Source organism: Patagioenas fasciata, chromosome 3, assembly GCF_037038585.1.
Source record: "Patagioenas fasciata isolate bPatFas1 chromosome 3, bPatFas1.hap1, whole genome shotgun sequence".
NCBI classification, from domain to species: domain Eukaryota; kingdom Metazoa; phylum Chordata; class Aves; order Columbiformes; family Columbidae; genus Patagioenas; species Patagioenas fasciata.
The window spans coordinates 23,644,482-23,651,462 of NC_092522.1; positions in this window are offsets into that span (position 1 = coordinate 23,644,482).

Below are 6,981 nucleotides of genomic sequence, written 5' to 3' on the forward strand. Positions count from 1 at the left end.
ACATACATTTTTCCTTCAGCAACAACAGCCCAGGCTCAAGTAGCTGCTGACACCACAGCCCCCCCACTGTTCACCCCCATCCTGCTGCTTTCCTTTTAGCTGAGTGGGTTACTAAGCTGCATGTGGGTCCACACAGTGTGATCAGGGCACTAATCCAAGTTAAATTAACTGTACAGTAAAAGGTATTGTTGGTTTGGTTTTGTTTTTTCACTCCAGACCTGGGATTCCCCTCCTGTGGGTCACCAGCAGCCCTGGGACGGCTGCATAAGCAAGATGGCACTGCCAGGAGGAACAGGAGGGAAAAGAGGGGACCCCATCTGGGGGTGCTCCTAGGCCTGCCAACACCTGGACCTGGTGCTGGGCCAGGAGAGGACAAAACTGGGACAGGATGCCTGGGAGCGTGGTGGTTTTCAGTGTCAGACTTCCCATTAAGGCGACTACTTTATCATTGCATTTTGAATACATACTCAGGAAAGACCAAGTACTGGGGGCTAACAGACCTATTGCCAACTCATAAATCTGGAAATGGGCTGAGTCTTTGATCTCTGACTGCTGTGACATCCTTCGGGCCAAAAACCACCTCAGTTCCCTTGCACTTGACAGTACCAGAGGTGTTCCAACAGCTGTCTTGTAAACAGCAGCTAACACGCTGCTCCTGATGAGCAAATGAATTGAGACATTTCCCAGGCCTGAATGCGTTCATTAAGAAGCACAGATATAACATTTGTAGACCAAAACAAAACAAAAAAGGGTCCACTTCGTTACAGTGGAAGAAAAGTAACTTGTACATACTAAACTTTGTTGCGCTAAATCTTGTATAGGAGTGTGGCTTGTCCACTAGTTCTGCAACTGAATCATGTGGGCAAAATGGTTAATGCAGCCCAGAACCACACACACAGGCTCCAGGTTCATGCTCAGTCACTGAATTGCACCTCTGCAGAGGTGAAGCTTTTAGTAGTGCAAATTTAGCAGTCTCGTCTCTCTGACTAAGCTTGTGAAGACTTGGTATCTTGGAGATCCCAATTTCTATATTGGTTTTAATCAAAACTGGCCAACAGTTTCAAAAGCTTATATTAGGAGACTGACCAAAAAAGGAACAGTGGTCACACAAACCTGATCTCATTAACTTGGGGAAAGTTTAAGAAAAATAAACCCACATTTTTGCTGTTAAGACTTAGCTTAAGTTTGCGCTGTATTGAAGAAGCAATGCCTATATAACTGTCTCACAAATAAAATTAATTGCAGACCAGACATATTTTTATGGTTGCATACGTAACTACATTTGCTCCAGAGCTGCTGCTGGCATGAAAATGCCGTATAATTTCTAGTTTCTCCAGCAGGGCCCTAATAGCAAAAATCATTAATGCACGCTAGGTTTAGGTTTTGAGGGTTTTTTTGTTCTGCCTAAGAGGAAATCTTCAGATGAATGCTTAATTTCCCTCCGATTGCTTCTAGTCACTGTGACAAAACTCTGTACAGCCTCCAAATGCTTTTAGAGGTTTATCAGGTCTTCCCAGTGTACATACACCAAGATCTATATATTGAGGCACATCCAGGCTTTTAGGCAGAGTTCTGAGATCCCACAGTGATGTCATGTTTTTAATTTAAAGTTGTTATTCCATAGTGTTTGTAGTTTTAGTCATCATGGCTATGACAAGGAAGAGCTTGAGGAGGTGGGCTGTGTATAATCCTCACTTTGGCACAGTTTGGAGATGTCCTAAAGCGTATCCTTGAGAGACCTGAGCTGCTTGTCTATCTTGGATGTTCAGCTGTGTCCCCAGGAGTTCCTCCTGGCCAGAGCCCTGACAGGGTGCTGAGGAGGCTCTCACTGCCTCAGCCCCACATCATCCTCTGCTCCTGGGGGAGCCCCAGAACAGATCCCAGCCTCCCTGGAGACAGGGACCAGTGGCCTCCCGAGAACAGGGGTTTTGCCTTCCTGGTCAGCCCAGGAAGCATATTTGATGTAGAGGGCTCCTGCTGCCTCAGAAGGATGGAGGTTGGCACACTCACGCTTAGGGCTGTGCCCTTCCTGGTGCACGTGTGCAGCACGTGTAGAGTCATAGAATCATTTTGGTTGGAAGAAAACCTCAAGATCATTAAGTCCAACTGCTAACCTAACACTGGCACTAAACCACGTCCCTAAGAACCTCTTTAAACACCTCCAGGGATGGTGACTCCACCACTCCCCTGGGCAGCCTGTTCCAATGCTCCACAACCCTTTCCAGGAATAAATGTTTCCTAATATCCAATCTAAACCTTCCCTGGTGCAACTTGAGGCCGTTTCACCTGGCACAATTTTGAGGCCATTTCCTCTTGTCCTGTCACTTGCTACTTGGGAGAAGAGCCCAACCCCCTCCATGCTACAACCTCCTTTCAAGGCAGTTGCAGACAGCGATAAGGTCTCCCCTCAGCCTCCTTTTCTCCAGGCTGAACAGCCCCAGTTCCCTCAGCCACTCCTCATCACACTTGTGCTCCAGACCCCTCACCAGCTTCACTGCCCTTCTCTGAACTCTCTCCAGCACCTCAATGTCTTTCTTGTAGCGAGGGGGATCAGTATGATCAGTACAGTGACTTGTTTGAAAAGCGCTGCAGGCTGAGGATGCCGCTGCTGCAGTCACAAGCTCCATCTCTGGTCTGTTGTGTGGTCCCAGGCAAAAGGCTGACTTCTGTACCTCAGCTGCTCCATCTGTCAAACTGAAACAGCTGCATTTGCCTCTGACCCTCGGGCTCACCTCCACCCGTGAGACAGGGAGGTGCTGTCCCTGTGCTGTGGCTGACAGTGTGACCCATGGCAGTGCAGCCACAGTGCCCTGAATAGTGACCAAGGGGCTTTCAGGGCTTTTCTACCTACAGGTAAGAAATATGTGGTGGGGACCATGGCATTGAACAATGTCAGAGCGTGGTGACATCGATCCTCAAGGCAGGATGCTGCTCATGCAGGCCAGCCCAGCCACAGTGCCACCAGTTATTTCAGATCACAGAGCAAAGGGCTGGTCTTGCCCAACAGCTCGATGCCCAGATCTTCTACACGGTTAAAATAAATGCGATGCGACAAGCGGTTGTGTTCTCCCTGAAAGATGGCTGTCTTGCTTGGCTAGGATCTGATTATATCTATATATGCATGATCTGTTTTCCTTTGAAAATTAAACTGCTGTCTCTCTTTGGGTTTGACAACAAGAGACTAATAGTATCTTGTGACTTCAGCCCTGTGCTTAGGAGGGGGATGTGACTTGCTGGGGGAAGCCATTTCCTGAGAGGTGTGAGACGGGACTTCAAGACCTGGTGGTGCCCTTGGTGTATTCTGTTCTGAGGAGTTGATAAGAGCTTCAGACGCACAGAAAGCCTTGAAGAAAGCAGCCGTGGGGGAGGCGTAAGAGCCCAGCAAATGCATGTGAAAAGATCAAGGGGCTGCATTTGCTAAATCCCAACAGGAACAGATTTGGGGTGAGATGCCCAGGTTCAGCAGGACGAAGAGGTAGCAAAGGGGCAAGAGCAGAGTACGTCTGATGGCTGCAGCTGGCTCCAGACCTTGGGAGGGACAGGAAGACCAAGGATTTGGGAGTGGGAGGGAGATAAGAGCAAATGGTGGGGGTGGGCAGAGGGAAAGGAAAGGGCAATAGGGATGAAGCTGCCTGGAGGTAGGAGAGGCTGGTTGCAAGGGCACGGGATATTTAGGGTTGAATTTAGAAACTGCTAAACCTCAGCGTGCCTTTGAATTTTGAGATGCCCTGAGAACGGCAGGATGCGTGTACCTGACTCTCAGTGTTGCTTCTGCAGCGAGTGGGCAGTCCCACAGAGACTGCTGCGGCTGCAAGCCCTAGGCTTAAACAATTCCCTGTTGCAGTTTATCTCTGAGCCATTTCCTAGCAAATGGTACTGTGAGAGAACCCAAAGCCTCTGTTTAATAGAGCTCATGGTGTTGCTTTGCTTACTTGCATGCTTTGAACAAGGCCATGCTCCATTCTTAGAGGTATTTTCCTTAATGAAGAATTTTATAACTACTGTCGATGCAGGTGGTTTTATATATAAAATTAGGGGGTTGTCTGAAGTCCCAGTAATTTTTAATTAATTCACTGTACAAACAAAGGAAAAAACTCTATCTCTGCAGATGAACCAAAAAAACAAACAAAAAACCATACAAGAATGGAAGAGCTAAGGAAAAAGACAGAACTCTGTTTGCCTCCTTTTTGTGCAGCACCTTCCTGGGAGGCAGGGTGACACACAGCAGAGCAGCCACCATCCTCTTTTAATAGCACCAAATAACCGAAATATAAGCTGCAAACAATCCCTTCTCTTCCTTTTTCAGACTCCTTGACCTTAGCACGCAGTGTTCAGGCATTGTTTTGTATCTTTTCCTGGCAGAGCCCTAAGCCCTTATCATCATCCCCTGCATGTGGTGAGGTCTTCCTTCTACCCTGACTTAGCAAATGACGGTCACAAGATTCTCCCTTTCTCTCGTGCAGTGTTTGGTATGTATCTGAGTGCGTGAGTTGCTGAAATTAATAGATTTTTTTAATAAGAATTTCACTTTTTTCTTCTTTTTATTGTTAAAGCTTATATCTCACGGTTATTGATAAGAGGATACAAATGTGAAGCGAATTTTGCTCCAATGGTTCAAAAGCAGAAGGCAACAGGTCGGATGCATGTTACCATGTGAACACGGATCTTTCTCTGCCTGAGCTGATCTGGTGTTGTTAAAGCCCACAAGTCTTCCCTCTCTGAGTAGTATTGCCTGGGGATTTCTCCAGCTGATTTCCCTGGGGATTTCTCCAGCTGATTTCCCTGCATCTCCCCGCTGCTGCTCCAGAGTGTGCCAAGGCCGATGCGCTGACTTCAGTCTTACCATTCATTCTAAATGTTTCCCATCTTTTTTTCTGGTTAGTTTTGTCAACAAGGGAACATTGGTCCCTCGTGTATCTTGGCATCTGCAACAAAACCATTTTGGTTTGCTCTAGCATTTTTTTTCTACGGTGTTTAATTTCAAAGATATTCAGGCCTCGGTACAGTTTGGAAGATTTTCGGCGTTAAGATGTAGATGGAAGGTGGGAAGTTCCACATGAGTTGTGGATTTGCAGTTGATCATTAAATCAGCAGTTTCGGGTGGTCAGAGCAGGGGAGTGCAGCAGTTACTATGCCATTTGATGAAGTAATTCTCTTCCATGCAGGAATTGACTCATATTTCTTTGCTATTTAAAATCACAGTGAAGAAAAAGAAATAAAATACCACGCAACGAACCCAGTAGGCATTATTCCTGTGAGTTAGCCTGATTTCTGTAAGCCCACGGCACAATTTTCTGGTGTCTGACTCACGCAGAAGCTCCACGCATTTGCACAGAAACGTATCTGCGTCTTCCTCCCCCATTCTCCCCGTCCTCCTCCCTCAGCTGTCCCAGAGAAGCCATCGGGTGCCATCCCGCACATCAGGTACCACCCCACATGGTAACATCCCTCTCTCCTCTCTACAAACAGACTCTCCTGGGCACGTCCCTGTCCCTGCCTCCCCCCCGGGCCGGTGTCCCCGGTGGCTGCCCTGCTCAGGCAGCTCTTATTCCAGACCTTCCAAATGCCCCTTGTTCTCTCGTCCCCATTTTATATGGCAGCTGCTTTTCTTCCCCCAGTATTCAAGCTCAGCTCCTCTGCTTTTGTTTCTGGCAGGGTTATTTTTCTGTTTGACTTTGGCCCCGTTTGTCAAGGGCGCTCCTTTGTCACCTCCTTAGTTTAATCCTCTCCTTTGTTGTCTAAAGGTCTTCCTCTCTTTCCTTTCCTTGGTACTTTGTTATCTTTTAGTCCCCTTGATCCTTTCCCCTCTTTTTTGCATTTGACCGAGCTTGTCTTATACACATTACATGGGGCTTGTAAGAATTTTCTCCTTGACAGCTTTTCTTCCCCACCCCCCTGGAAGTTTCTCCGTGCCGCTGGACACATGCCAAAGAGCAAATACATTTATTACTCCAAACGAGACAACTGCAATCCCAGATCGAGAGTGACTCCAGGCGGCAGTGATCGCAGCAGCTCTGTGCTGCCATCTGAGCCATCCCCCATATCCTTATGAGACCACGTTTTTCCTCTTTTGCTGTCGTATCTTCATATCTTGGAGGCTGTCTTAATGTCTTTGAGATAAGAGAAGGTATAAAGGAGTTTGCTGCAAGGCTGAGTGATTAGAAAAGGGTGCAGCAGCCTCGTAGCATAGGTTTCTATTTGCAGTTCCAGTGCTGCTGTCGTCTTTTGTCACCACCCTCAGGCTCATTGTCAATGCCTGAAGCACGACTGTAGACAAAGTCTTTATGATGGTGGCTGGAAATTGCAAAAATGGGCACAATATCACGCCAGTCACAGCATCACCTGGGTGCTTCATGTCACGTGGGCCTTGGTCAGTGCCAGCATAGCAGCATTTGTGGGTTTCTAGTGTTTCAAAAAGGCTGTATTTCTCCCACATCTTGTCAGGATAGAAAAGGTTGTGGTCTTCAAAGGGCAGAAGTGAGAAGATAAGGAGTTTCCTTTGATTAATCTCTCTTGGTTGAATGGTTCTTCCTCTGTGTTTCTTATCAGATAAGACTGCAGGAGTCCTGGCATGTACACAGCAGTCCAGGAGGAACAAGGAACCTGCTGAGACTGAAAATCCTGACAGACCGAAGACTGATCCCACAGAGCCTGATGTTGCATCTCTTTGGACAAATGCTGATCTTCCCACTGGCTGCATGGAGCCAGCTCCTGCTTGAGGGACCGGGATAATTTCTAGCCGTGAGGTGAGAAGAGCCACACAGGTGCCCACACAAGCAAACTGCTGTATGTTGTGCTCTTTCCTCATCTTAACAAAGTGTCCAGAACGTGTGTTGAGCGCTGAGTCCTTTCATCTCAAACAGGTCATTGTGTTTGAGTTCTCCACAGCAGCAGGTGGCCATTAACAGCCTATAGCCAAGCCTGGGCCATCCATAGGTATACATCAAATGCCGCTGTAACTTGCCTGCAGCCCCATTGCTG